This window comes from Thunnus maccoyii, chromosome 1, assembly GCF_910596095.1.
Source record: "Thunnus maccoyii chromosome 1, fThuMac1.1, whole genome shotgun sequence".
Classification (NCBI taxonomy): Eukaryota; Metazoa; Chordata; class Actinopteri; order Scombriformes; family Scombridae; genus Thunnus; species Thunnus maccoyii.
This window is the reverse complement of record NC_056533.1, coordinates 35,464,534-35,487,269: the sequence shown is the minus strand read 5'-3', so window position 1 is coordinate 35,487,269 and position 22,736 is coordinate 35,464,534. Positions and strand designations below refer to the sequence as shown.

The 22,736-nt window shown below is 40.5% G+C and overlaps 1 protein-coding gene across 1 annotated transcript in view; it reads right to left on the bottom strand.

Moving 5' to 3' along the window:
* Nucleotides 1–22,465, bottom strand: part of c1qtnf4 (C1q and TNF related 4) — a 37,732-nt gene extending 15,267 nt beyond the window's left edge. The window contains exon 1 of the mRNA XM_042407934.1: nucleotides 22,347–22,465. The gene's annotated coding sequence lies outside the window, so the exon portion shown is untranslated. The remainder of the gene's footprint in view (nucleotides 1–22,346) is intronic.
* Between the last annotated feature and the right edge of the window lie 271 nt (nucleotides 22,466–22,736).

The window sequence follows — 22,736 nt, the reverse complement described above, 5'->3', positions numbered from 1 at the left end:
GGAAAATGAAGAAATGACACATTACCCCTTTAAAGCAAGAACTAAACTGCCTCTTCAGGAGAGTCTGAAAGATTACTAAGTGCAAACAGAATGAATCCTCGCTCTCTTCAAACCTTTCCATTTTGTTTCTGCCCGTTTCCATGAATACCAAAGCACCGAATGAAAATGCAACATTATCCATGAAAGATGAGGGACTGTACGCCTCAGTGACCCTGGTGGCGTTGTTCTCAGGAGGACTCTGATCCTACATGGGTCACCTGAGGCAGACCGGTCTCTAGCGAGCAGTCGCTGTCAGCATGGATGGATGGCTCACTGCAGTTCAGCTGAGTGAGTGACGCCTGGAGAAGCAATGCATGGCTGATGGTTTGTGTGTGTTCGGCATGAGCAAAGACAAGAGGAGAGGAGCTGGCGTTAGCGAGACGGACCTCCATCATGGAAAAGGTTTTTGTCCATAACAGACATAATGATGACAGTGCAGCTGTAGGTCGTTTCCTCACGCAATCAGTCGTCTCTCCCTCCACAAGCAGGGTGATTGTTTCAGCCATCAAACGCTGCCATCTGATCTCTGCTATCTACAAAATCTGTGACTGTGATTATAACAGTGTTTGACATTCTGAGTCTGCTCAGGCTTAAAGGGTTGATGTGCCCTTCTAAGAAAAAGACGGGATGCAAAAGGGAGATATGGGAGGACTTGTGCCTGAACACACCATCAGTTATTTGTAGTGTTTTCATGCCAGCAGAACGCTGTCAGCTGAACCCCTTTTGTCTCCAGAAGGTCAACCTATCAAGGATTTCAAAACCAGACTCATTTTTAGATTTGACCTTCATGAATTTCTGAAGTAATACAAAGGATTGTGAAAGTGTCTCGCAGGCTCAGGGATCATCCTTTATCGAACCCTGAAGGCGCATCTGAAAATGCAAAAATATGAAAACTCTACGGTGCATTTGCATATCAGCGTGGGTGTTATCATTGTGTCACCGGTTGCTCTGGGGTGAACTGAGCATCGTCGGGTTCATTACTTTACAGGGTCCTTCTTTTATTCAACTCTATTGTCGCTTCGCCATCAAATTAAACACCTCCTCGCCGTATCGGTTGCATCTACGCTTCTACTCCATCTCTCAGGTTGTGGCTCTCCATGAGATTCTGCCAAGTGTCTAAAAATAGAGGGAGGAGAAAGGCTGATTTCTCTTCCCCGGAGACAGATCAATAACTGATGATTGAGATGGGGATGAAAAGGAGGACAGGAGGAGGGAGAGGAGATGGCAGGCGAGGCAGGAGGAGAAGGAGTGTATGGTGGAGAAAGAAAGCTGAACAAATACAGCTAAATTTCTCGAGAGTGAGTTTAGAATAGAAGATGTGGGAAGTTTGGCTTGATTTACTGTTATTTGTGTGTATATGGGAGACTGGATTTACAGTATATGTGTGTGTATGGCCCACATAACTTTGTTGTGTGGGTGGTGTTATGTGTGCGTGTGTAGTCCTAGCTGCGTGGGTTGCTGTTGGTCTGAAGAAATGTGTGAAAGTGTGTGTGTGTGCTGATTAAAGGTGTGATTTGTTCATATGTGAGTTTAGCTATGTGTTTGTGTGTGTACTATTGAGTTGAAGAGTGTGTGTGGTGTGTTTATGTGTGTACACGAGTATATATATTCATTGTGTATACAGTGGTGTATGCAAATATGTTGTTTTTCCTGTGTGTGTACATGCGGATGTGTACTTAGTTTTGTGTTGGCTGTGCGCATGCATGATATGCATGTATGACAATGCTTTTGTGGTTGTGTGTGTGTGTGTGTGTGTGTGTGCGCGTGTGAATCTCTCCTCCATGCTGGGCCATCTGCTCTAGGTGATAACAAACACATTAGCTCTCAGACTGCAGCAAAACAACCACTCACCGACTCTCACAGGCTGGCTGAGGATTACTAGTTTATATTACCTTTAAGTCTGCTCTGAAAACCTGTTAATATATTTTCATATTTCCTCCTGCTCCAGTGAATATGCGGGTGGCAGAGTCATCATCTTAATGTCACAGGAGTCCATTTAGCCCTTAACCAGGCACTCCTGAATTCACCTCACAGCTACTAAGATTGGAGTTTTCTGGTTATAGCTCATTTTTTATTAATATTTTTTATATTAACACTAAATCAGATGACATATAATATGAAAGCCGTAGCAGCTAGTGTCAAACCCAAAGAGACTATAAACCGACTGTGGTTCGGTCCTAATGTTCTCATCAATCTTATTTCCAGCAGCAGCAGTTTCAACAAACAAGCTGTGATAAACCCTCTGTATGCTACGTGCCTGGCACCGAGCAGCAGACAGTTAGCGAAGGGCCAAGCATCTGTCAGGTTGTTTTGGAGTTTTTCTGGTCCCCTACTGACCAACAATCAGACACAGAGCCAATGTGAAGCTGGAAGAGATACAACTGGCATTTATAACTATGCTTATAACTCAAAATCCAGCCTTTGGAACAGAGCCTTTATCAACTGTATGTTGTGTGACTCGCTTCATGTGTAAAGATAAGGACAGTAGTTTTAACAAAAGCAATCTAGTATTGTTTGTTTATTTGATATTTATGCAATGCAAACAAAGAGGTTACGTCACACCTCGCTACGTCCACCTTTATGCCCAGTCATGGTTCAGACAGGTCTGTCTGTAATAACAGCAGGACAGAGAAGAGCGAACGCTGAAGAGGTTTTTAGACAGAAGAGATTATGACTAGAAAGTTGAACTTGAGAAAAAAGCGTTGGTGAGTTTTATGGATGAAACCAAGTTACGATGACGCAAGTACCTGTGCTGCCATGCTTGTGGTTTTTTTCATGGGAGCAGATCACTAAGTAATCGTTGTTTAACTCTTCACCAAGGTTTCAATTTCTTATAGCAACTGCTATAGTGGATGCTGATTTTGGGGAAAGTAAACTCCAGAAACACTTTTTCAGAAAGACTGATTGCTGATTCACTCTGTGTCCTAATTGAATGCGACGTGAACGAGTGTCAGCAACAAAATCAATTTGCTTTGTCCTAACTGGCTGCGAGTGCCGCAGCACGCTGTTTGACCTGAACTTTTTCCAGACGCCCTGTTTCTTCTTGTTGCTTGCATTGAAAGCGCTGTAGGACACAGTGTCATGGACGAGGAACAGCTGATTCATTTAGTTGAATCTTCCTCATTTCACTACAAAAACCTAAATAAGGTGGCAGCTGGCTGGAGTTTTCTGTTTAAAAAAGTACAAATGTTGGAAGATAGCAAGTACTCGCCCACCTTTTACTTGAGTGGTTACATCTCCAGTCTGATCTCGAGCACACAGCTGATAGGTAGCCTATGTCATTTGTTTACATGACGCAACAGAGGTGCATATTTAACGTGACGTGATAGTCGGACGCTCGCTTGCTGTTTTGAGTTCCAGAAGCTGGTCAAACAGAGCCTGTTGCTAGTAGCAACCGACACCCAGCACTTACAGTTTAACTGACATCGATCCGTCCGCCATTTTGTCAGATCTGTGACCAAACAAATACGGACAGAAATCTTCTATCTACTTCCCAGATGTACTTGTTAGATCATTATCTATAGGTGTTTTATTATGGCTGTGTTGTGACTGTTGATTTTGCAGTTTTGTTTTCCTGTGGTTACTTTTCTACTAAACAAGCTAACATTACGCTACGCTAGCTGTTTGAGGCTCATGTGCTGCTAATACAACATTCAAAATGACTGTTCGGCTAACTGTTTTGTATATTGTGGAGTTTATGTGTATGTTTGCTAACTAGATTAATTAATTTGGACATTTTATGGGGACTTAAGCTATTAAACTTTCACTGATGATACTCAGTTATACCTGGCATGACAAGACAAGTAACTAATTTGTCTGCTTGTCTACAGTATGTTTTTTGTGAAATTAGCTTCCTTGTTGTTGCTCTACTAATTCATTTTCACAATAACTCTTATTAATAGTATCCCGTTGCTTTCTGATTTGTAATTAAAGTCATCAAATGTGTTTTCCTAGACTGCACAATTGCTTCCAATTCTTTGGTGTGAATGACAAACCAATAACTGTAAAAAAAAAAAAAAAAAAAAAGTGTGCTCTGAAAATATTGATATCATTCCACAAAACCACAAGGTTCAGTTTCCTTTTGAAGTGTTTTGGTTAAGCCAAAATAAAATCAGTTCTTGGAGTAGCTGTTTCATTCTCAGCGTGATCCGAGTGTAAATCCATCTCTGTTCTCTGCTTCCCTGAACAGCCTCGCTCTTTCTCCCCGTGCCCCCCACATCTCTCTCTCTCTCTCCCTCTCTCATTAGATCAAAGCCACACACAGAGAACTATTGTTCCGTTGTAAAGGCGAGCAAGGCTGCCTGCACTGAAGCCAAAATAACAAAGAAACACTTATTGCACATATGCATGGGTGCATACACACACACACACACACACATTTTTGTTTTGTTTTTTGTACTCCCTCATTTAAATACAAGGAAATTTCAGCTGGGTTAACCTTAAAATAATTAACATTTAGGTGATTATTTACTTTCTATCCAGGAGTTAGATGAGTAGTTTGGTATAAATTGTACATCTGCGTGCTAGGACATAGAGCCAGGAAGCATTTAGCCTAGCATAGCATAAATATTGGAGGCTACCGACGCCTCTAAAGCTCACTAATTAACAGAGGGTACGATTTGCCGGGGGGGGATGGTTGGGATTCCCCGTCCGCCTTGTCTATATATCCCTGCCTCTGCTGAGTTTTTTTTTTCATCCCTGATGGGACCAAAAATGTATCCCCTCATTGTGCTCTAGCTCCTCTATGCTGCTTCACCCATAGGACATCTAAAATATCTAAAGTAACGTGACAAACAACGTGAAAACAACAATAAAATCGGAAATGGACTTTCATTGTCAGCACCCGTGTGACAGTAGAGATGATGCCACATCTACGCGATGTGATGAAGCAGTAAATTAACTGGGGGTTTCCTCCGTCCCTGCTCAGACATTTGCAGAGAGATTTGTGGGTAAAAGAGGGACGATACACCACGGATGACCTCACCACAGGAGAGCAGAAAAAGAAGACAGAAGTCCGTTTTCTTACTCTGACAAGTAGACATATACTGTAGTCTATTTATTTTTATGATGACAGCACGTTGTACTACTGCATGTTGTGATTATATTTTCTATTCAGTATTGAAGTTTGCTGCACGCTGCGCATAGAGCTGAATTAATCACTGACTTACAAGAATGACGTTACAGGTATTGTCACACCTGGCCGAGTATCCACAGTACTGAAAGGAGAGTTGGGGGATTTAATTCTGGTATGTTAAATTAGCATTTAACCTTTTGTTTTGTCGCATATGATCACATCTCCTATGTGATGAGGAAAGGGCAAGACATGAACTTGACATCACATTGCCGAGAGTGAAAATATTGCACTACTTGATGATTTTTCTTTTTTTTTAATGGATTAAAATCTTGCAAATGCACTGGTCAAGTTCAAGTTTTGTAATTGTTTCATTTAAGTTCATAATTATTTAATAAATGTTACTGTAACAGGAGCAAGAAATAGTCTAATAGCTTCATAGTCTATATAGGCCCACTGTGGTTCTGATTCACTTCATGAATAAAAACATTTCAAAAACATTGCACCCTGAACCTTGTTAGTTAAAGACTTACTGAGCTGTGTCCAAAATCAGTCCCTTGTTCACTTACTCTAATGTTAATGTTAGCTTTAGATTAGCTGGTAGGTTGGTTTTTAAACTCTAGACAGACAACGCTAACTGGCTAACTGGAGGAATCTTCTCTATTTCACCAAAGTGAACAACAGCCAAAGATGCTGCACAGATGTACTGATAAACGGATAAACTGTTGTTCCTCAAGAAATAGTAAAAGTATGTAAGTTCCCCTGAAACTGTTGTTTTACATTTCTGTTTATGTCTTTATGCTAAGCTAAGCTAACTGCCCCCCCGGGATCCAGCTCCATACATTTGTTTATGTTAAACAAACAAGATGCACTGTGTAAATTAGTGAGCTTTAGATGTGTTGGAGGGTATATATTTTTTGACAGAACCAGGCTGTCTCCTCCAGCTTCCAGTCTTTATGAGGATGTGGCTAATTACCTCCTGATCTGAGCTCTGTACTTAACACAGACACGGGAGTGATATCGATCTTTTCATCTCACTCTCAGAAAGCACATTTTGCCCTTTAAAGTTGTAAGTAGTTTTTATCAGCAGTAAATTCTTACAATATGCTTTATTTCCAAAAAGGTTTAGTTAAAAATCCAGTGTAAGATTAATCAAACATCATTTCTGAAGTCTCCATTATGCCCATGTTTACCCACAAAGGACGAAACATCATTTGCTTTATGAATTCGAACAAACATCCATTGTGAAGCTCCAGCTCAAGGTCGCCTCTCCTCCCTCCCCTCCATCCCTTTAAAACAAAAGGAGGGAGTCGAGGTCGCCGCTTCGTCCTCTCCCACTGCCATCTGAGTAGAAGCGCCTTTGAAAATGACTTTTGTTAGAATTGCAGCACACGGCCTTGAAAGCCACACGGACTGAAAATCAGTACGAGCAGATCCAAAACCCTCAGCTGCAGAGAGGAGAAAAAGCTTGATCCTGACGAGAATATAATCGCTGCCTTTGACAGTTTGTCTTAAGGACGCTCGTCAAACCATATGAATAAGCAACAACATGAAATGCCGCTGGCCGTGGAAACTGACTTTGTCATTATTCATGATAAGAGGTATCCATCTGTCCTCATATTTAATGTCTTCAACAAAGATTTTACTGCAGATTAAAGCAAAAATCATCCCGTTACACTGCCAAACATATCAAACTGTGACTTCAGGGAGCTATTTTTGATGAAATATCAGAATTTTCTTTCTTGGTGAACCTGCAGCTCTGTCAGCAACTATTAGGACTGATGTTTTCATTGCACTGACTCAGTACGCCGACACGAGAGATAAGAAATTCAACAATGACTATGAGGCTGAAATGCTGACTTACAGCTTTAAGGTTACTGGAAGGTCTTCACATCAATATTGGATAAACAGTGTAAAACTCATTATACCTTTTACCCTAAGAGACCCTAGAAAAAAGGATTACAATTTCTACAAACCACAAATTAAAAGTGAAAGTCTACACTTTAAACTTATAGTAGTATACTGTCATTAGCATTTCTAATGTAATGTTATGGAGGTCTGCTCCAACTCTCAGTGCTTTTAAATGAAAGACATTTCTGTATTTCTGCCACTTATTAAATTTAATTTGGGACTATTTATTCATATCTCACACTGGACTGTAGCTGCAATCATTTTTATTCTCCTGTTTAATTCTATTTTACCTTATTTTATCTTCTATTTTGTTTTACTCCTTTTAAACCATTTTTTTCATAACGTCCTTTTTATATCGTCTTTTGTTTCTTAATACTTTTTATATTTTATGTAAAGTACTTCTTGTTGAAAGGTGCTATAGAAATAAACTTGTCTCGGAGGACAGAGCCATTAAAACTGTGTCCTCGTCTAGATTTTGTACTTTTTCCGCAACGCATTTCAACAACTTCCCATCTGACCTTGCTTCATTTGCTAGTTAGTTGGAGACAGTCGCTGTGATAGCAATAGTAACAAGAGAGACAGCTTATGGCTACTTTGGGTAAAAATAAATAAATAAATAAAACTCTGTCTGCCTTTTCTCTGTTTGATTATTAAACTTTGCTGCACAATGGTGCTGCTGATGTTAAAAGTCGGTTAGAGAAATGCAGAAATGTTCTAAGATATACAACATGCATCACATTCACCTTCGTAAACAGTATTGTAAATTATAGTTGTGTTTTTTTTTTGGTCTTATTTTGTTTTTTTATCAGTAATAACAGCAGTGTGCTCACTCAGTCGGTCGCTGAGACAGAAGTCAGACAAGGTAAGAAACACGAGCAGTCAGGCGATCAGACAGGTTGTAAACAAACCTCTGGGTCAGACGAACGTATCTGGAAGGTGAACGGAAACATTATTTCTCAAACTGACTGTTGTTAACATCCATCACAGTTTGCAGACTGACTTTGACCAAACTTTGACCTACTGTATATATTTTTTTGTTATTATTCATGATAACATCTTTAGCCACACTGGCTGTGAGGCTTCAGGGATGGAAATGTTGGTCGGTCCATCATTTAGCTACAGACTGAAATATATCTCAACAACTGATAAATGGATTTCATGATGATCCACAAACTTTTCCTCAATCGCCACCGTTAGGCTGACATTTTTACTTTTTACTGAAATGTGTCGAATGGATTGTCATGAAATTTGGTGTAATTATCCAGAGGATGAATCCAAATGACTTTTCTGATTCCCTTTACTTGTCCTGTAGCGTCACCAGTCAAAATGTTTACTTATCCAGTGAAATATGCCTACATCTACGACATGGATTGGCAAAACTGTTCTCAAGATAAACAACAGGATCAGCTATTGTTATATGATTTACACTTTAATTTACACACACAAAAACAACTTATCTTACTGGTCCTTTATGCAGCCCCTCAGTTCAGCCTCTGTCTGAAACAGGCTGTTTTAGCTCCTGTCTCTTTAAAGCCCCGCCTCCTGATGAGCCCGCTCTGTTCTGATTGGCCAGCTTCAGCCAGCTCTGGACGCCACGTAAACAGTCTCATTCTTTATTTGAAATGTCAATACCTCAAATATGTCTGTAAATGTTTGAGCTTGAGTCCAATTTGAAATATGCAAGTGGACAACTTGTGGAACAACTTTAGCAACAATGGCTGCAGAACAGAAGGCCGTTTATGGGCGTGTGGTTTTCTACTTTCCTGAAGGGCTGACGTCACCTCGTCGGCAAGGTAGAAGAAACATTGCAAACGGAGTGTTCAGAAACCTAACTGAACCTTATGGCATCGTGTTAGGAGTGATTGGGGGTTTATAGTTCCTCTTTCTTCCTTTCCCTTTTCTAAACACTGGACTGGTTGTCATTAAGAAGATAACAAGGTGGTGTAGTTAAAATGCGTCTTGATAAAAAGGACGTCACAGTGAGGTGCGCGTGCAGCCACTAGAGTAACTTAATGACGTGATGAGGCTCAGCTGGGAAAGCGCGAAGTTGAATGAGTGATGCGAGTTGAGTTAAAAACCAGACGTCCTTTTAGAAGCGTTTTTGAGACATTACAGCTTCACACCTTTCCTGCTCCCGGATACTTGTGTAAAACCAGCTCTGTTCTTTGGAGACCCATCCCCCAACCACCAAAAACTGAAATGAAACGCCAGATGGAGCTCGCCGCTCACGAGAGCAACGCCCAGTGCTGGCGAGGCCAAGTCGGAGGGACCTAATAACTGCTAGCCGGCCTGGGAACTCGGTAAGGTAACCCACCTCCCAGCTGTCTCTCTCTAATTTTGGAAACCAGTCCTTCCACATTTTCTCCTTTTCAACACCCTCCAGGTTAGGACTAGTATCGGTTCTCAGCACTGAATCCCCCAGACTTGACTAGTCCGTAACAATCGTCACATCACAAAATTGTGATTTGTAGCAGTTTTGAAAGGCACAGAAAGATTAGGTTGTCCTGCCAATAAGGATGCATGGACCAATACATAGCTTGTCATTTAATTTGGAGGACTTTTGGTACCAAATGGTGCAAACTCTGGTACCAACTTTCATGTTTCCCTGAGAGAAATATGGTTATAAACAAGCTTTGCCAGTTGTTACGCAACTAAAGCACTTCATTTTGACATAAAACCAGAAGCGAGCACACCCAAAATGTCAATAATTATCCCTCATTTCACAAGAAAACTGTGTGTGCACAACTATAGTGATCAAAGTTAAACCAGTTCACCTTCGCTTTGTCTTCTGAATAAATTTAGCCAGACTGAAGGTTTGTTTAAAATTGTCTTTATTAAAAATGTGCTTTTTGACCCATCAGATGATTAACTTTTAGTACAATGTTATTATTACTGATAGGAATGATAGCCACTTTTACTTGATGAGATTTTAGAGATATTCTACCATGACAAAAGACTTCATCTAAACAGCTACCAGTTTGGCATAAAGACTGTGCTGTAGTACACTTAAACCACTATTATTTACCACAGGTTGGATATAAAAGTTGATATAGTTCAGCAGTAAACACTCTGCAGACTTCAGTGCCCTTTCACATCTATCGAGTGTTGCCAGTTTGAAGAAAGCATAAAAATCAGTATTTTTTACCTCGTTCTTTCAAAGGGGCTCAAAATCCTCCCAGGGGTTATCAGCAAAAACACAAAATCCTGACTTCCTTCTTTCACTTCCTCCAATCAATTTGATGAAAAACAGAGAGACGTTAATATAATATCGCTCACACCCGCCTGTGGATGCAGTTTACAGAACTTGCACAGGAAAAATCTCAGCACATGAAGGTTTCCATAATGATCTATACTGTCATACTGTTTTTCCATGAAAGCTGCAGGGTGTGACTGATGTTCTGAAGCCGCCTCAGTCAGCCTCCTACCTGCTGGGAGGGCGAAATCAAAGCACAGGGCTTCTGAGAGAGGGTGGATGTAAAAGTTCACACCTCCGACTAGGAGTCAATATCAAAATAAGCACTAAGGCTGTGGATGGACATTAAAGTGCTCAGTCTAGTGTTACGGTTATGTCCATTATCAGGATGTGCAGGCTTAAGAGGGGAAATAAAAATGCGGATTCCTGACATCACAGGACGTTCCTGAATGCTTATAAAGATTATACTCTTTGTTGTTGATGTGGTGAAGATATTTATTGTGGAGCAATATCTTTAGAGTACATCAACACTGACTTCTGTATCGCACAGTATATATAATCAGGCTCGTGTGCAGACAGAAGCCCAGAGGAGTCTGAGGTTTCTGGGAAGAGGAAATGACATAGAGCACCTGGTGACTGAACTAAAATACCTTTTGTGGTCCTCAAAGCTTGTATTTATGAATATTTTATGTTTTTGCTTCACTCTGTCTTGGTTTGGAAACCAGGTTTTGTGATCTACAAAAGAAAAATACAGCAGTTGTAATCTTGTTTTATCTGGGACAAGCTGCACAAGGAGGACTAAAAAAAAAAAAAAAAAATGTCCCTCTTTGACAGATTTTGAAGAGATGACTAGAATTTCAGTCAGGGACCTGTTTTGCATTCAATAATTTTGGTTCACAAAAACACATTTCAGTGCTCTAGACAATACAGAGACATACAGACACAACCAGTGCTGCTTCCACCATGTACTGTAAGATAATCAGGACACACTGTAGCTATTAAAAAAAAGGTCTGTTCTTCTGTAATGTGTTAGAGGTGTGAGTTCTTGCCAGTCTTTAAAAGCAGAGTGACAGACTGCAACCTGCATCACAATCAATACACATAACACTGAATTAGTCAGTATGGCTGCTTACACACAAACCACTTAAATCATGTAGGTATGCAGTTTAAGGTACCAGGTCCTTGAGAGACCGTCCTCCCAGGAAAAACCACAGCATCAGTCGTCAGTGCAAGTCCCCCAAAACGACGTATGTTTAAAGTATGACTGTTATTATATAGTGGCAAAGTCTACAAGGGGGCGGCGGTCGCGATGGATGGACGGGTCAACAAAATATCAGACTTTAACACAGGAGAACACTTTTCATTTCCTGTGACATGTTCCTTGATCCCTGAAGAGTGTGGTTTGAAAAGAGTAAAAACAGCGATAAGATTGTAACTCCCAGGAGAGTAGTTTCTAGTACGGCAAAGCTTTGCTAGCTTGTTGTGCTACATAACACAACCTCTTGACTTTGTACTACATAATAAATTTGATAAATAAGAACTTGTACATGTAGCACAACAAGTTAGTAAAGCAATTTAAACAGAACCGTGTTCCTGCACATGCTCAGTAGCATCTGCTTTACACAGAACTACTCTCTGGAGACAAAAAACACGATCGTTGTTAGTAGTCTTTGGAGCCGTTTCTAAAAAACTAACGTAACTGTAATCTTCATGATGACGGAAGATGTCACCCAGTGCATCGAGGAATAAGATATATCAGGCTTTGGATACACACTCAGTACTTGTAAGTAGATCAGTTCATCATTCGAAAATTTAGAGAATCAAAATCGCCAGCCTTAACCCTTTAAAACTCAGAGCTTCTCAGTAAAGCCTTTAAGATTACACTAAGCTGCATGAAAGGTGCTACACTAATAAAGGTTGTTTTCAAACATCTCACATTTAATGTAATATATTTCCCAGGTGAAAAGATACATTTCACACATGCTTTTTTTTTTGTAAGCACATTGCTTTTCATGTATTATAAAAAAGGATCATGCAACATATCTTATTATGTAAATATAAGAAAAAAACAGCTAATAAATGATGTATGTTCATTATATTTCATTAAAGAAAATGATATTCTGGCATGTGTTGTAAAATATTCTGTATTTGGTCCGTCCATATATCTAAATGTATATATTGTGTTGTACTGAATTATTGATCTCAGTTGTAAACTGGCAGTTAAAAAATCCTTTGATGGAGCTGGTAGCTGTTTGTTTTGGTATTTTTCTACATCATATCTGCTATATTCACTCTTACAACCTCCTGCAGCTCCTCATGTACGATATCCTGCATTTTTCATGTCAACACAGTGGGGTCGAGAACGTACTGGGCGAAGAACCTGCGCGTATTGTTCATCCTCACCATCCTCTCTCATTATTGGATCTTCCTTCGATTCAAGGTTTTAGCTTTTTGTGATCCAAGCGTGGTCTGACAACGCCCTCCCGCTACTTCTCCTCTTCTTCTCTTTACAAGTGCACAAAGGAAGAGAAGAGAGAGAGCAGGGACTGCTAATAAGCACCCCTACCCCCACCTCACTGGTACAAGCTGAGGAGAGAGCGACCTGGTCACTTGGGACAGATATCAAAGACAGTCGGGGGGGCTGTTATCTGGAGTTGCAGTGACAGACCCCTGCTGCTGCTGTCCCTCTCATTAGTCCCACTTCCTCCCTCCCTCCCTCCCTCCCTGTTTCTCATCCTCCCATCCTCAACACTTGTCACCGTGCTGTCAGCTGCCTGCTCAACTGTAGACACCGGACCAGCCTGGGGACTGGATGGAAAGAAAGGAAAAACAAAAAGAAACAAAGAAAGAAAAAAAATATGCAAAGAAGGACAGAAAAAGAAGGAGAGATTTCGAGGTGTAAGCCAGGTTTGTCAGCTGAAGCGAGACAACAGAGGAGATCAATTTTTCTAAGCTTTAATCCTTCCTGTAAACATCTCCTTTCTCCCGCCACAGTCTTGAGTACAAAGAAAACCTGCAGCAGCAAGACTGCTCTCTCAATCCTGTCAGTTCACCCGATACATGACTGCACAGAGGAACAGAGAGAGAGAGAGAGGAAGAGAGAGTAACAGCTACACCAACGACCTGGTGTCTCGCCAGGAAACACGGCAGGGTTCGATCCGCCAGTGACAGACGAGACACGAGCCAGGCAGCAGACTGGGCCGGCTTTGACTGCTGCTTCTCCTCGTTATGTGTGTGATTACGAGGACCAAAGACACAAATGTCAGTCCCGTAAGGAGCTAGTTTAAGATTAAAATGACAGCGTAGAGTCACAGCAAACATCAACTGCAAGATTTAAACACCAAAAAACATCTATCAGTGAATTACCTTGCATCTTTTGGCTCGTTTAGTTGTCTGATTTTGGATTTTTCTTGTTTTCTTGCTGCATTACCGACTAAATGAAAAACCAGGTGAAGTGTTAACATGTTGAGATATTTCCAGCACAGCAGAACATCTTTCAGTGATCTAATGCATCAACAGTACACATCAGGTTTTGGTGTCAGTTCCTCAGAATCAAAGAGCTTCTTTCTAGAGCCGCCATTTTATTTTTACACTGATTTTCAACAATCATACACAGAGAAATCTATCAGAGAAGAAGAACAGGAACAGATAATGTGATTTAAGGTAACCCAAAACTTCAGATGTAAATTAAATACTCATGAAAAAAGTGGTTTAATCTTTCGCTCCTACATTCTGTTCTGCACTGTTTCAGTTTCTAAACTAATTAACTGGACGTTCAGAACATTAGAAAACACATTTTCAACACCAAGTCCTCGAGCTGAACTGAGCGCACTGAATCATCAGTGTCACTGACTGAATCAGTAGCTTTTTGCGTCGGAGCACCGGGTGACTGACAGTTTACTGAAACACTGTGAAAGTCACAGAGAGAATCAAAAAGCCTGAGCTCTGTTGAAGAGAGACGATTGGTGAGCTTTTATTCTTAATAATAATAATAAGAATAATCAGTTAATGATTGATGCTTTTATGCCTGGCTTCAATTCACTTCCTTCCAAAATACATCATTTGTCATTACCCGTCCAGAACGACACATACTGTAGAAGCATTTTCAGATCTGACGCCTGTATCGGTTGAACAGCATCATCAGTTTGTTCCTTTTGAAACCTACAGATCACTGTGGTAAGTCTGTGATTACAGTTTGGTCAGGTTTTTGGAAACATGTTTTGGGTTTAAATGACTACTCTCTCAAACCTGAGAACACTAGCTGTATTTCCATCAACATATTTTTATGTGCGTTTTGAAGTATCGTATTAGAAAAGGTTGTTGGAAAATTCAAAAAAACGTCCTCAATTTTGAAAAAGTTTTTATGCTCACTTGAGGTGGTTTCTGTGGAAGCACTTTGCCAATAGATAGTGTGTGTTTTGACAATTTGAAATAAAGACTTTTAAAAAAAACTTACTTTCTTCTCCACTGAAGAAACGAAAAGTGACGGCAGATGAAAACGAACGAAAACGGCTGTGGCGGTACTGATTTCCCTTGAACACAGATGTTCTGTAACAAGTCGGAAAACCAGCTCCCAGCCACATAAAGAAATTAAAAAAACCAAATAATATTCACTTGGAGAAACCTCACAAGGTGTTGCACATTGGGAAACGTCCCCTTAATGAAATAATGCCTCTTCAATAATTATAATGAAATAATGCCTCTTCAATAGTCCAGTTCAGTCCCCACACTCTGCACACAGGTGATCTGCATAAACCCTCCAATCAACCCAGACATGCAACTATCCGAATTCGTAATGGGGAGACAGGGGAAATGATAGCAAGTCCCACAAATGGGTGACTGCTACACGGCGACAAGACTAACACTCCTCAAATTATTACTTGAAACAAACAGAGATGTATTTCCTTCTTGTCTTCTACGTTGTTATTCACTGTTTGAGGTTTGACTGGTGCTTGTTTGTTGCAGTGGTATAATGGTACCTGACTGGAGAATTAACACCACCTGCTGCTTATCGCGATGAACCAACTCCTGATATTCGCGTAACAGTAGTGGATGAAAAAAAAATTCTTTTGCAGATTTTCTGAAAATTTGGTTAAAAGTTGTGATACATTTGGATGGAAACCCAGATACTGATATCAGTGTTTAAGATGATAATACTGAACTTGTTAGTAAACAGTTGCTTATTTCCACATCCAGCAGTTATTGAGTAACAAGATCATTCATTTGAAGTCGTGTTTCTGTCCACCTGGTGAATCCTGAGAAAAATATTCGGCTCTTTATGTTCAGCAGCTAGTCTACAGCTAACTGTGTCTGTTTGCTGTTTGGTGCTGAGCGGGTAGTGTACAGTGGCTTTTTACAGCTTTTTCTCTGAAAACGACACTATGAGAGCGCTGAGAGTGAACCAAAACAGTAAAGTTGCAGCTGGACAGCTAAACAACGAGCTGAAAGTCGCTATAAAACTCCCTAAAGCCGAGGGGAGCAGCAGAGTCGCTGATAATTCTCTGTAGGTTCATCACTACAAGCCACGACCAACACGTTTCACGTAACGCAATAAATGCAAGAAATTGACACCTTTTCTCTTTCTACTGACAATAATTCTGGGAAATGTCAGAAATAGCAAAAACAGAAGTACGCCAACTCGTTATCTACTGCATATCCCATGGTAATAACAGTGCAGAGTAGAAGTATCCACTTTGTGACTGAAAAGAAGTTTAAGTTAAGGTTAAGTTTAAGTTTTGATACATAGAGGACAGGGTTCAGGTTTCGGTTTAGAAGATTGAACTTGTGTGTGTGATTTTCAGGCTGTTGCAGGAGACAGATTAGCGCAGCAGCAGAGGGATTAGCAGATGATGACACCCTGTATATCTCAAAGACACTCCTCTGCTGCAGCACCGTCTTGTCTCTCTGCTCAGGGCTTATTTCATGACTTGTTTATCACAGACGCTCGCAGTAATCCAAACCTCGAGGTGTGAAGTTACTGCTTTAAAATAATCTGACTGCATCTCTCTTTCTCTTTTAGTTCACCGTTCACATTCACCTGGAGTCGGTTGATGTTGATCTCATGTAACTGGTTGCATGTTGTGGTTTCAAGACCGACATGCTCAGAGCAAACAGTGCTCCATCTGCTTCGGGTATTCTGGTTGTATCTTGCAGAGTTGTGTTCATCAGCAGCAGCCTGGTTCATTACATTCAGTGTTCAGTGAAGTCTGGTCAACAGCTCAGGAACAGCATTATGTTGTGTGCTGCTTCCATTGCAGTGCGGATGAGATCCTACTAGTGACAGAAGCTGTTTGCAAGATGTCTAATGATAAATCTCCTCAAAAGTCTACAGACGTCGTGTTTGCATTCTGACATGAAGTTATAGCTGAGAAAATATTGATAAACTCAAATGTACTACCTTTATAACTGTATAAAGGTATCTGTAGGTCCTAAAAAAAATCTAAAAAAACATTCATTCCAGTTTCCTAAAAAAAGGCCACAGCAGGTATTAAATAGTAAATCAAAATGTAATTTTCTTATGTATGTTGTAGGCGGCGGTAGTTTTGAAATGTTTATGTATGTGGTTGTCAGCTACACCTATAAACTACCAGTGAGACTGGTGCGACAGTGGATTGTGCTGCTGTTTTATTCTATTTTGTGATGTTTCAGTCAACATCATCAGACCTGCAGCAAACATTGTGTCACTGCTGCAGCTACAGTAGCTCATCCGATCAGAACAGGCGAGTGATGGTTTTAACAAAAACTTAATTAACTTGAATATTTTCTGATGGTTGTCCAGGTCGTATTAATTATATAGATTTATAGGATTCATTGTTCTATACTGCTCAGAAGTACTGAAAAAAGTGATATAATCATCATATCGTCCCTACTGGTTTACCATCATATCCCAGCGGGCCACTTCAGGCAGTGATGCAGCACTGCTGGCCTTCTTCCACCCCGGACAAAATGGATGTGAGCCTGAAATGGCCCACATATAAAATAGCAAATATGGGCCAAATATCACAAATCAAATGTGGGCCCTTTCTGGTAAAGATGCAGTGCTCTCAGGTATGTGTATTCTGGATGTGGGCCTGTTCTTCGTTGACATACTTGTGGCCCAGATCTGGGGAACAGGGGTGGACCGTCCAAGTACCGTCATTCCACGTTGTATGTGGGTTGGATGAAAATGCTGAAAGTGGCGGGTGCAGCCGGATCTGGACCACAGCACTTTTGCTATCTGGGTTTCATACTTTGGACGGTATGATTGTGAAACGGGTATTAAATAGCATTTTATGTGGTATCAAAACAGTCTTAAATTTAAAGTTCACCTCCACTTAAAATGTGTTTTCCTTCTTGTTCCTTCAGCTGGATGTTGTTCAGAATGATGTATGTGCAGAGTTTGATTTCATATCATCTGCTGAAGGAGGAAAGTTTCTCTGTTCTCACCGAACATCTCAGTTTTAGGTGTGTACCTACAAGCATGATTTGTAACATCACAACCTGTTTGGAGCCAATCAAAAGCCAGTAAATGACTTAACACAAGTGTGATGTGGAAACTTGAAGCCTCTAGTGCACAAACACTGAGAATGGACTTTACAGTGAAGTAGGAGACATCTTGTGTCCAGCAGTTAAACTTTTGACATGAAAAACATTTGTATATTCATAGATTTCAATGGGGGAGAATGAGTAGATGTAATTTTAAGGATTTTTATCAAGGTAACTGAGCATCTTTTATGGAATAAAATATCAGTTATATTATTAATCCAAGCAGAGTATTTTTATATATCCTAAAACACATCTGGAGGGGATATTGAACTTGGCAGAAACCCTGCCTTCTACAGCTCAGAAATATTTTAAAATAAACCACCATTATCCCCAGTTGACTTACAGAAGGTCGTTCATGTAGTTAGTTGCCTCAGTCAGGAGTCTCACTTGTTCAGAACACCAGCGAAGGCTTCTGTCTGGTGCCAAATGTGTAAATGATCAGCTACTGCGCTGGATCTCTGCCAGCTCTCTTCAACTGTTCTCATTTTCAAGGTATAGTTACCATGGAGTCAAACTGCATCGACCAAAGGAACTAAAGAGGAGATGCTATCTTGTAATTATAACTCCCGTGTCTCATAATTACAAAATACAGAAGTCATAATTATGAGATGACATCTCACATTTTTTCTTGTTGAATGCAATGACCAAACCACAGAATGGTTTAACTGCACTAGAATGATGTCAGCTGCACTGCAACCATCATGTTCAGTGCTGAGATCTCTGCAGTCTCATTGTGGATCATCGCTCGGTGACATCTGTCGTACACTTGGTGATGCAATGTTACGCATTTGTTTCAGGCGATACCAGTGTAACATTTGTCCATCAGTAATTTAAGAGTAGTGCATGAGGCAGAGCGAGGTATTGTGTGTGTGTGTGTGTGTGGTATGTAACATCATGGGAGAAGAACAGAGAATCACAGACTTGTTATTCTGCCTGTATGCTAGGTTAGGATGTCAGGAGGAAACATGAAACAGAAGAAGTCTGATGCTGGTTATTTACAAAAATGAAAAACTGTTCTAATTAAAATGAACAGTTAACATAAACTGACTCAGCCGTGGAAAATTACATCACATGAACTTCCTCTGGGAGAAGTAACATCTGTCTCAGTTGCAGCATTGAACGGCAGAGTGATCTGTTTCCAAATTAAACCTATTAACAAACTACTCAGGGAGCAGCGGGACTCAGACTGATGACTGAGAGCATCGGGGCCGCGACCAGGATCAACTGTAAAGAACACTGTCGAGGATTGCTGTTCTGAGTTTTATGTGTGAGTTTTCATTTGTGGTCTTTAATATCAGTGGTTGAATGTAACTTGTGGCCTCTTACCAAAGATCAGTGTGTAGTTATGTCTTCTAGTCAGAGTTGTTAGTTTTCCACCAAGGAGACATTTCCCCTCGCATGGCCTCAACAAAGAGAACTCTCCAATATTTCACAAAAAAGCAAAGATTAAAGAAAAGTTCTGAAAAATTCATCCAAATTGATGTAGCAGAACTATGTTTCTTCTTCTTTCCTACCAAACCTATCATCTCAACACCCCTCGTATTTATCTGGTGACCCAGTTAAAACTAGCGCCAATAAAAAGCTGCTTATGAATTGACTGTTAAATTTATGGAATGTATCAGTCACGGCCTGATTTTCTGCAAAACAAATACTTTTACTTTAGTAGTTGAAGTATATTTACCTGGTAATACTTCTATATTTTTACTTAAGAAGGATTTTAAATGCAGGACTTTTGCATGTAATGAAGTATTTTTACATATTGAGAACTTCTACCACTGCTTAATATTTGAGTAGGGTCACTGCTGTGTGTTTTAATCAGATGTGAGAAGGTGGCAGTAGCATTAGCAAAGGAAATGCAGCTTCTTCTCTCATATTCTGTCACCTGCGTAACTTAAAGGAATACTCCGATCAAAACGTGTTTTGAGTATCAGACACTCATTCGTAGTTCGTACTGTAGCTTTTAATCTGTTTCCACTCACGATGAAGATACGTGTTGCATATTTTTTGCCTTCTTCGCACAAATAACAGCATAAGTTAACGAGACAAACAGTCTTTCTTCTATTAATGTTCATTTCTGTTTTAGGTACAGTAGCAGTTATTCATGTTGTTGCAGAATTTCAGGGGTTGCCTTACTTATCCGTTTCCAGAATTCACAAAAATCTGGTTTCAGAGCGTTTTCACATCGTGGTCCCTTCTTCCATTACACTCCTTCTCTGGAAACCTTTTTGGAAACTCATCTGTTTTTCTGTCCTACAGTGTAGAACTTATTATAACCTTCCGGTTGGTGTTTGTTTTTAACCCTCTCTTGGCAGCTTGTTGGTTTTATTGTCACTGATCTCAATGTTTTATCTCTATTTTAATTCATCAGTTGTATTGTTTGTCAGTTCTGCTGTTGTTTTCAATGTTTTGCTGAGGCACTCTTGTGTGATAATGCACTTTTAATAAATGTTGACTTGCAAGGCGACTCTAATCATCATAAGTTTCCACTCAAACGTAGCACAAATTTTGACTGAATTTCCACAAAAACAGCAGTTGCTGTTTCCTTCCACGACTGTTATGCGAATATTGTGAGTTGGGTTGTCGAGATAAACAGCAGGTGGTGCTAATTCTCCAGTCTGGTGCCTTTAAACCATTTCAGAAGAAGAAGACACAACGAGATGATGTAATTAAAAGAGTGGCGGTTAAACCTCAGATAATGGAGAACCATATGGAGGATGTAATGGAAATATGACATTTTATGACAGTGTCCTCATCGCTGCACACAGGTCTGATGTTTTCATCTCTTCAGTGGAAGCTGGAGTGACGTTTAAGTCACATGCTTCATGTACATCTTCATTTATCCGCTAAAGTCTGGTTCCATTGCACTTTGTCGCATTTAGTTTTTATGGATACACCAATTTTCCCCCAAAAATTCTGCAACATTTCAACTGTTTTTGATGTTTTTTATGGGTTTCAACTCAGTTTTTTAACGCACAAATTGAAACCTTAAAAACAGGTGAATGGAAACACACTCATTAACTACCTGTTCAGTGTGTTGTCCTCTGTATTTACTAGTTTCAGATTGCTGCTTTCTGACTGCCAAGACTGTGTATATTGGTAGAAACGGTCATTAAGTGTGGAGTAGATGATTTCAGCTTTATGTTGGTAACAAACACAAACAGCTAACTGCACTAGCGACAAATAAAAACTGTGTAACTGGCAAAGATGTGAATATTTGAATAATACTGAGCATAAAGATGGACAGCGAAGAAGTGGATGACACTGCAGGAGTGGTGTGAGAACTTTCTCTTAACATTTTGTTACATTTTCACCAAGAAACTGGGTCACAGTTGGAATCCATTGTAAGAGCTGTGAATCCAAGCCCACTACAGCTGCTGTCCTCCACAAAGGAACAAGCTACAACTTTTCAGAGACGAACAATGGGTGAGTTTAGGTGGAACATTCCTTTACCTGTTATTAAAGCCTTAATGTGCTGTCAGAGAGATATAGGTCAATATAACTGTCTCATAACCATCAGTCTCTGTGTGTGTTAGACTCTCCAGGATTTAGAACATCAGGCGCTGCCTTCAGTCTCCAGTAAAAAAGGGCAGAAGCAGCTGTATGCAGGCAAACAATCACACACAGATGCTGTAAATAACACAAGCATATGTCCCCTTACAAATGTGAAATCTACACTGAGTCAGATGATGAATCTGTAGCCTGCAGCAGCCGTGTGTTACACTGATGTGTATTAAGATACTGGAGCTGCAGACAAAAGGAGTCAACCTCCTCAGTGTGGAAAAACCCATCTGTGATAAGAGAGATCTCATCAACTCTTTAGCTTTATTCACATCCTTCTGCTGCCCACGGAGCTCTCCAGTATCTCCACCGCAGATAATGACAGATAAATAAACCATAGGATATCCATGCATACTCTTTCTGCCAAGCTGCAACCTACTATACTGTGGCAAGATGTTACAAACAAGACAAAGCATGTGTGGAACAGCTTAAAACATAAAAAAACATGCATGGTTGTCCACCCTGCTCTTCCTCTCACGTTATATCAGTGGAGCCATCACATATGATATTAAGACTCTGTGAATGAATTATAGTACATACATTCCTCCCTCTGCCCCTGTTGAGGTATCGCTGTTTCTAGAGATCAGTGCAGATAAATAATGCATGCTACTCAGACGCGGCACGACTGCTGAACGCACACAGACACTATGGCACGTTCCAACAGCACTCGCACAGCATGCAACACTTAAGGAAAGCATCCATTAATATTACAGCAACACTTACACTCCCCCCCACTACCCCCTCTTTTTGTGTTCATCTAGAAAATGACACTCTTGCAGCGGGATAAAAAAATTAGACAGAAAAAGGAGCAGATTCTGGACTCTTTATGTTGACATTCATCCCTCAGGACGCAACAAACCCCCACTGATGCATCAGTGTTTACGCTGCATTCCTGCACACTCCCAACTTAGGCTGCGGCTGAGCACCAAGTTCATCGCTTTCACGCGGCATTCACCTTCACACCTGAATGTCAGCATCATATTACAGCTAAAAAATTAAATAAATAAAACACCTTATAGAGGTGAAGAAGAAGAGATAGAGTTGTCTCACCTGCACGTTTGCGTGTGGTATCTTCTGTCCTGGCTGTGTGTGAAGCGTAGAGCTGAAACTTCTGTCTCACCAGTGTTTGGATAAACCTCCCCTCCCTCTTTCTCTCTCTCTCTCTCTCTCTCTCTCTCTCTCTCTCTCTCTCTCACTCACTCTGTCTCTCTCTCTCTCTTTACTCCCCCCTCCTCCTCTTTCTCTCTCTCTCTCTCTCTCTCAATCTGCTCTCTCCCACCCTCCTCTGTCGCCCTCCTTGCTCTTTTTTCCCGTCCCTCGTTGTTTTTTCTCCATCTGCCTCTTTCTCTCTCCTTCACTGTCTCTTCCTTCAACCTGCTGCTGCTGCTGCTGCTGCATTAGGCACTCCACCTCCCTCCATCACCACCCCCTTCCACACAC